The 8247-nt window shown below is 42.9% G+C and overlaps 1 protein-coding gene across 9 annotated transcripts in view; it reads left to right on the top strand.

Annotated features, from left to right (window-relative positions):
- The first annotated feature begins 485 nt into the window (after positions 1 to 485).
- ARHGAP5 (Rho GTPase activating protein 5) overlaps positions 486 to 8247 on the top strand; it is an 81262-nt gene continuing 73500 nt past the window's right edge. For 3 of the 9 annotated variants that reach the window (XR_015149781.1, XM_086363694.1, XM_086363689.1), the window contains exon 1: positions 1804 to 1866. The gene's annotated coding sequence lies outside the window, so the exon portion shown is untranslated. Of the gene's footprint in view, positions 1062 to 1105; positions 1489 to 1534; positions 1710 to 1803; positions 2244 to 8247 lie in introns of those variants that run through there. The other 6 variants (XR_015149780.1, XM_086363693.1, XM_086363688.1 and 3 more) reach the window with 4 other exon arrangements.

Genomic DNA, 8247 nt, shown 5'->3' with positions numbered 1-8247 from the left:
TATATTTTCTTTTTTTGCAAGTTTTCTGTAGTGTCCTTTTTCCTTGCCTAGGGTTTATAACTGAAAGAAATAAGTACCTAGGTACCTCACTTAACCTATTTGGTACCATTCAGATGCAAGGGAGTGGCTGGAGGAAGTAATTTTAGTCATGCCTTTTTAAAATTAGGGAGCAAGAGACATAGAGAAATTAAACATCTATTCTGCTTTTGTCTATTAAGTTTACCTTAGAGAAATATGGAGTAGAAGGGCAGGGGTGTGGAAGAAAGAAACAGGACTTCTGCTGAAATTTTGTGGCAGATTTACTGACAAATATTTTCTAACAGATTTTTACCAAAAGGCAGTTTTGTTTTTCTTTACTGACAGACCCTAAACGTACTTCTGGTTGGAAGCAGCTGCATCATTATAACACTAAAAAGCAACCTTGGCTAACTAAAGTACCTTATGTAACATAAGAAGTAAAGAATACTTTAAAAGCCTTTTTTATATGTTTACTGATGATGAGCCGTTTTCAATGCAGGAAATAAATCTATTCCCCAAAAGAAATTGGCCCCCAAGTTACTTCTTTCTTTTAAACATAACAAATTGGGGTAGATTTATGTTTTTGCTCATTCATTCTTTCATCTGCCGGCAGCTATTTTAAGAACTACGTGTAAGACAGATTCTGATGACCTTGGGAAAGTCACAAGACCTCAGTTTCTTCAGTGATGAAAGAAAAGACATTTTTCCACCGCCCTTTAACCACGACTCAATGCCAATGCTCAGATGAGAAATACGCCAAAAGCCCAGGGTACCTCCAAACTTGTGAAATTTCTACGTCTCCAAAAATATTGACTATATTTGAGACAGTATAATAAAAGCCAGGTGACCGATGGTTCCTAAAGGTTTGCTCAGTGGTAGTGTGAGCAGGGGTCTTCTGGGCCACCTGAATTCAGTCCGCCCCATGTCTCGGCATCTCGCTCAATTTCCTTAAGAATGGATTAAACCGAGGGCCTGCCTCCGTCCCTGTGCGGTGTCGACGGAGAAACGGAATCTTCTTGCTCCCATGGAGTTTTGCTTTCTGGGTGAGTACGGCACCAGGTCCCGGGCGGGTTCCGTCTAGTTGGCCAGAGATCCCAGGCAGGAAACTGGCTGCACACGCGGGAGCATGTCCCTGAGAACGAGCGTGGTGCATATATTTTCCTCTCTTGAATTCTTTAATACTCAGAAAGCGTAAGCTGATTTATCGAGAATCATTCAGTGCCCATGCGATGTTTGTAACGGCTAACATAATATCAGGTCCCTTTGCAGTACTGTGGTTTGCTCTCTGTTACGGCCAGAAACCGGAACAGAAGGAAAGGGAGAAAGCAGGGAAGGTCGGAGACGACAGTGCTCAGAGCTGCATGGTCGGCAGCTTCTAAAGCGTGGAGGATGGGACGGAGGAGGAGCAGAATACGGCGAAAGGGGGAAAGCAAAGGAAAAATATTCACGCCAATGGGTAAAAGGGAAAAGGTGAGAAGGAATGGAGTAGGAGAGGGAACCAATGGATGGGAGAGGCGGAGGAAGAAGGGGGAGGGGCAGAAGCCAATGGGGGAGCCGGGACGCGAGCGAGAACGCGGCCCCGCGCACTCGCTCCCTCCCTCTGGCTCCGGCGCTCGCGCCTTCCCAGGCTCCCGGGAGACGAGGGCAGGGGCGGGGCCCAGCCGGGCGCGCGGCGCGGGAGGCGTCGGGAGGTGAGGGCGGCGGGGGCGGGGGATTGTGGGGAGGGCGGTGCGGGTGCGCGCGCGCGCGCCCCGTCGAGGTTGCGCCGCCGCTCCGCCCCCGGCCGGGTGTGTGGCAGCGCGCGCGCGCGTGTGCGTTCCGGCGGTGCGCGCCGGGAGAGATGCTGAGGTAAAGTTCGGGAGAGAGGGAGAGATCCGTCAGCGCGAGGGAGCCCGAGTGGCCGCCATTACTGAACCCGGCGCGGCGGCGGGCGCCGGGGAAGGGGGGAGGGACGGGGCCGCCGCTGGTGGCGGGGAGGGAGGGAGGGTGGGTTACCCGGCCACGGGAGCCGTAGGGCTTGAGGTTTCGGGGCGTGTGTGTTGGGGCGGGCGGGGGGAGGTGGCTGAAGGGACGCGGCGCTCGGTGAGCGCGCCAGGGAAGAGAGGCGAGCAGAGAGTGGAGGAGGAGGCGGCGGCGGCGGGAGCGCTCCCCAGGAATGTCGCTGCCGCCGCCACCACCGGGGCCGCTGCCGTTGAGGAGGAGACGGAGGAGACCGACGGTGTTAGGTAGGACCTTGCGACTCCCCGCTCCTCTGGGCCTGCCCGTTCGCCCCCTCCCCGCCGGGGACCCTCCCGCCGCCCACTGCCCCGCTCGGTCGCCGCCGCCGGTTGTAACCAGTTCAAGGGGCTGGGGCCCCGCCGCCGCGGAGGGGAGCCCGGCGCCGCGCTCTGTCTTCGCAGGCCGGGGCGGGGAGCGGCTGCCGTGGGGGGGGAGACGGGCGGCGTGAAGGGCAGAGAGGCCGGGGGAGGGGGCGCTTTCCCCACAGGTGATGGGGCAGGGGTCGGCGGAGGCCTGGTGGTGGCCGGAGTCCTCTCCAGCCCGCCGCCCTCACTTGCCCTGGTCTCGGGTGGTGCGTGGGGGAGGAAGGTGGCGGTGTCTATTAGCCGGGCGGCTGCTGTTAACGAGTTCCACCTGGAAGGGGAGAGGTGGGGTGGGCGCATATTCGCGGAGACACAGTCTTCATTGCAAACTTGAGCGCCTTTCTGGGGGATCGGCCCTTTCACTTTTTCCCCCTAGCTCCCCCCGGACCCTGGGTTCTGTTCACCAATTTCTTGACTGCTCCTAAAGCTCGGGGTAGGATGTGAGAAGTTGCACTGCGCAACCGAAACACAAGAGTCCTAAGGGTTGGCTGCGGCTGGGTTGAGGCTTTGAAATTGAGTTTTCGCTAGAATAACCTCTAGATTTTCCCTCTGTTTCCACTAAAGAAAAGTATCGGGGTGGGGGTGGGGAACTGCGCGGGAGCGCGCGCGCACTTATCCACACATAAATACACTCGCTCCCTCTCACCCTCCCTCTCCAGCGTTATTAGAAATGCAAGTGAGGTGGAGGCTCAGGGTGTAGCTGAGGCTGAAAGGTGCTCGGAAGTCTAGGCAAACTATCAGGACGTTTAGTAAAATTCCGAGAAAGTTGTAAGGAAGATGGTTATGCTTTTACAATATGATAGAAATCCGGTTTGGGCCCATGTTTAATATATGGAATTCGAATGTTTTAAGTATAGACCAAAAGAGGCATACAGATGGTGTGTACGCGCGTTTTTAAGTTTAAATTCCCATCGGTATTTGCTTTTGCATTTGTAATTGGTAGGAGACGACATCATTTTTTAAAAAGTGTTCAGGTATGAAACAGTGAAATGCGTCGCTATGTTTACTGATCTTTTCTTACGCAGTCTTCTACAGGTGTTGGGAGGGCGGGGTTTGCCGACTCCACTTAAATTCCAAAACCAGTATTCATTTTGAATATATTAATAAGTGTTTATTTCCATTGATATTCTTATTCATTTCAGGGACTGTTTCTTAAATCTCCACTCAAGATGGTTCTTTTAACAAAAATTTGATCTGGATTCAACGCTTCAGAAAAGTATTTGGTTGAGTAAAATATGTTAATAAAATGTGTTTGGCAGTACTGTCAATTCCGGTTTATTCGACTTTAATGTGATGAAACTGTACGCTTATTTAGTATTCTTAAATAGACATACTGACCATACCGGTAACCTACTAGGCAGTTTTCAGATTAAGATTTCGCTTCCATTTTAAATTGCTTTTTCATTTTTGGCTCTTTCATCTATTTGTTGTTTGAAATTGACCCACGTTTCTTGTATATGGTCGATCAGAGGAAGACACTGGTAAATGCAGACTACCAAAAACTTGCATAGGCCTTGGAGCATGTGATTAAACATACATGATTGAAAATCTGGGTATATCTGTGCATTTAACTTTCAAGAAATAGCACTACTGATCTAATTGACTTAAAGCAGAAATTAGAGCAGTTCAGGTGACTAGATAACAATCGATTTGGTTGTCATGTGTAGGCTGCATTTTTTTTAACCCACTTAAGCATGTATTTTACCATTCTTTGTACATTAATTACAAGAGCATTGGGGAATGGGGTGTGTTACACTTGGATATCCCAGAAAGAATTGTCACAGAATTCTGATATCTTCATCAGTTCTTTAGCACTCCTCTCCCACATTTAAATTACTTTAGCACTTTAGACATTGTATTGCAAAAGTAATGTCTTAATTCTGTCACATGGTACTTAACCTAAATGTTTTGAAACCAGGACCCCACCCCTCTCTCTTTCTGTTTGAAAAGCTGATTTAATCTATACACTTAAACTCTTTTGGAGAAAATTATTTCGACCTTGAGAGTTAAGATTTTTTAAGGAATAAAATATTGTATTTGCATTCTTTTTTTGGAATTGATATTGTGGTACAGCTTAGAATAATATTTTGTAACTCACTTATACATTGAGGAAAAAGTTATTTCTCAAGAAGACTGTACTAAACTTTTACTTTTTCATCATTAATGGTACTTAACACAAGTGTTGCTTTTAGTATTCAGTTCTTAAACATGAAATGGCATAATTGGGATTTTCTTGGTAGCTGCAGAATGTTCTGTCACAACTTAAGTTTCCATAAATATTATTTTTGAAATTTATTTGGACTGATTTTTTCTTTGCATACCCAGAAGGTATGCAGATAATATAGTTGGCTCAAGAAGTGTTGTATAGTGTTCTGTTTTAGTAACATTTGTGTTCCTAAAGGATGTTTGGGGTACACCATGGGAGTTTGGTTTTGCAAAGAACTGTGAAGAAAGTTTGTAAAGTGTTCCATTATTTGGTGACTTGAGTAATCAAGCTCCTATTTGTTTAAGTGAAGGTTGTTGATAATTTTCTCAAACTAGGAAAACAAAGAAAAATATTAGTTCACTGCTTAGAATTTTAGGTATGAACTTTAATTGGTTTTCAAATTCTGTTCCTGTATTTTAGGTATGAACTTTAATTGGTTTTCAAATTCTGTTCCTTGGATCCCTTATGGATTTTTGCTGGATGCCTTGAGACTTCCTCTGATATCTCACCCTTAGAAACCAGGGCAGCTTTTATTTTTGTCTATTAAAAGTATTCTTCCTAAATACAAGAATTACTTTGAAAAAAAAATCATCTGTATTAAAATTTGTTTGAAAGCGTCCAGTTTGTATTCATTAATTAAGATTACTTTCATTCAGCACTTACGTGCCTGGCCTTAGGGGTACCAAGATAAGTTAGAAATATGTAGCTCAAGCTATAGTTGAAGCGGTAGTAACTTTACAGTAATAAATATTGATGGTTACAAGTACTAAGAAATGTGGAAAAGAGAACCACTGTTTTCTATCAGGGCCTCTTTGGGAAACCTTTACAGAAGAAGCATTTGAATTTGAATGTTTTGACTGCAAGTAGAACTTTGAAAGTAAGAGAGACAAAAAAGGTTTTTGTTTTGTTTTCTCTGTATTTTGGAGATTGTCCACAATTCCTTAGATTTGCAGTCAGATAAAATAGGTTGTTAATATTTGATCATGTCTGTATTTTACTCCTTAGAACTATTGGGGAAAAGTTATGCATAACTGTAATTTTGGGGTTAACATAATGACTAGTATGGTTCCCTTTGGTTAGATTTTCAAGCTTTTCATCACGAAGTTTTCATTTTTCTAGCTTCATGTTAGACTTAGTATATTCTATTATCCCTGACCAATATTTTATTGCGCACCTAGGCATTAGGGTGGAGAAGGCGATGGCACCCCACTCCAGTACTCTTGCCTGGAAAATCCCATGGACGGAGGAGCCTGGGAGGCTGCAGTCCATGGGGTCTCACAGAGTCGGACACGACTGAAGCGACTTAGCAGCAGCAGCAGGCATTAGAGTGAAACAAGGAAATGTTGCTCCCTTAAAAGAGCTTACAGCTTTGGTGCGAAGCTTTGGTGCTTGACGATTTAGGAATAAATGCCAGTTTAACACAGTAGAAGAGCCATATACAAAGTAGTAGATATTGATGTAAAAATTGGTGTAAAGAAATTTAAATAAAGGAGATATCCTTTTGAAGTTGCAGGATTGGGATAAGTGAGAAAAAAAGACACTGTAGACCCAAAGCATAAGGAGGTGTGGATAAATTAACGGAGAGAGTGGGGGAGGAATATAAGGTAAAAATGTACAAACTCAGTTTGTACATTGTAAGCCAAATTGAAGGATTTGGGGGAAAATATTAACACAAGGTTAATAGAAGGAGTAATGGGGAAATAAATTATCTCTACATTCCTATCTTTGTTAACTATATTTGGCATTGTCAAACAGCCTTGGAAAACTGATTCTTTGCCTTCTAATAGGGTATACAGTTTGTTCATTTTCTTCCTATTTAGTATTGTGATCCAGCATTTTATATTTCTTTCTATACTTGCCTTTTTAGAACCAAGATAATATCTCTCTTCATTTTCTTCTTTATTTTTGTTTTGGTTGACTGTTAAAGGGAAGGAGAGACAAAGATCCAGATTTCTACTTTACTATCTAAGTTTATAACTCTTGGAATACTTGTTACAAAGGGTATCACATCACATGGTCTCTTAAATTATTTTCTCAAGTTTGTGATCTTGAAGTTGATGTTACTAATCTTGACTTTACCTCATTTCATTTCTGTGTTTTCACTTGTCTTGGTAATACTGTCACCTGAAACTCAAGTGTTAGCACCATCTGTTGCTGAGACTGATTAGTTTTTCTTTAAGAAACTTGACTCATTTGTCTTTTATTTCTTTTATCTAGTAGCCAGTCACCAAAGTCTTTGTCTTGAATGGCTCTTTTCAGTTCTGTGATAGTTCAGGTGCTTTCAAGCCTCTAGTGTTTGCCCATCTCTTAGGCACTGTGCCCCTCCAAATCCAATTTTGTATTTCACTTCTAATTTAGAATGGTTTCTTATTGCTCACTACAAGGTCTAACTTGTATTTGCCCTTGAAGACCTTCCATAGACATATCTTCAGAAATAAGTAAGTTTCTACTTTCTAACATGGCAACTGTACTCAGCCACTCCACAGTAATCACATACCAGGAAGAACTTTTTAAAATCCAAATCCAGTCTCTTTTTCAGAGTTTACTCAAATCCTTAAATCTATTGCAGGAGTCTGCAGATTATAGTCTGTGAGCACAGTCCAGTCTACTGCTTATTTTGTTTAATGGCTTTTTACATTTTGAAATGGTTGGGGAAACAATTTTGAATAATATTTTGTAATATGTGAAAATGACATGGAATTCTAATGTCATTGTCTATAATGATCATTTGTGTAAATATTGTCTGTGGCTTGTAGTATTTATTGTTTGACCTTTCACAGAAAAAGTTTCAAAGCCCAAATTACGAAGTATTCTAATTTGTACTGATCTTTCATTTCTTTGAGTTCTTATTACATTTATCAGTTTTAGTGTATCACATTGCCTATGTCTTCTCATCTGTAGTACTTGTTAAAGAGTGGGCAGTGGTTTTCAGCCTTTTTTAAAAAAAAGCATACCTCCTTTTTAGTCTATACCCTTTTTTTGAGATTTTTATTTGACCACTTAATGTTCCCATAAGTAAGAAAATTGTAGTTTGTTTTCCCTCCTGTGTAGTATTACAATAACGAATGGCAAATTATGCCCTTCTCCCCATGTCTCCATTCTCCAAAGTGAGAAGAAAGAACTTGGACCCTGGAAGGGAGTATATTCATAGCTCCCTGGCTTAGTCAGACCACCCTCTCTGACCACCCTATCTAAATTTCTGCCATAAAGCGAAGCAAATAGTAGCTAAGCACAGTATATATTTAATGGGTTGTTTACACAGGTTGATGTAAATGAGGTGACCCTTGATTCTTCTGTTTTCACCACAGAATAAAGAAATGGACTAGGAAGGGCTGAGAATAACTTTGATACCATGTCCTCAGAGACGACATGTTGTTAGAGGAAAGTGTGGATTAAAAATAGTATTGGCAGTAAATCTGTTTGGAAATAGTTTACACCATTATGTTCTGCAGTGAAACTTTTTCAAACAATAAATATTTGAAATATAAAAAGATAAAAATGGGTAAAAAGCAGAATTACCTTTGCTGAGTAGAGTTTGGAAAGATCCCTGACTGCTGCATACTGAGACCCTTCTGGAAGTACCCTTCAGGCTTAATGTTTATAAACTCATTATTTCTGTTAATGAGCAGACTAAAGGTCTTGGGGGAAGAACTGGACTTTCTA

Source organism: Bos grunniens, chromosome 21 (genome assembly GCF_055505025.1).
Source record: "Bos grunniens cultivar Pamir isolate PY7600 chromosome 21, Bosgru_T2T1.0, whole genome shotgun sequence".
In the NCBI taxonomy this organism is placed as follows: Eukaryota; Metazoa; Chordata; class Mammalia; order Artiodactyla; family Bovidae; genus Bos; species Bos grunniens.
Note: the sequence above shows the minus strand (reverse complement) of the source record. Positions and strands in the feature narration are given on the sequence as shown.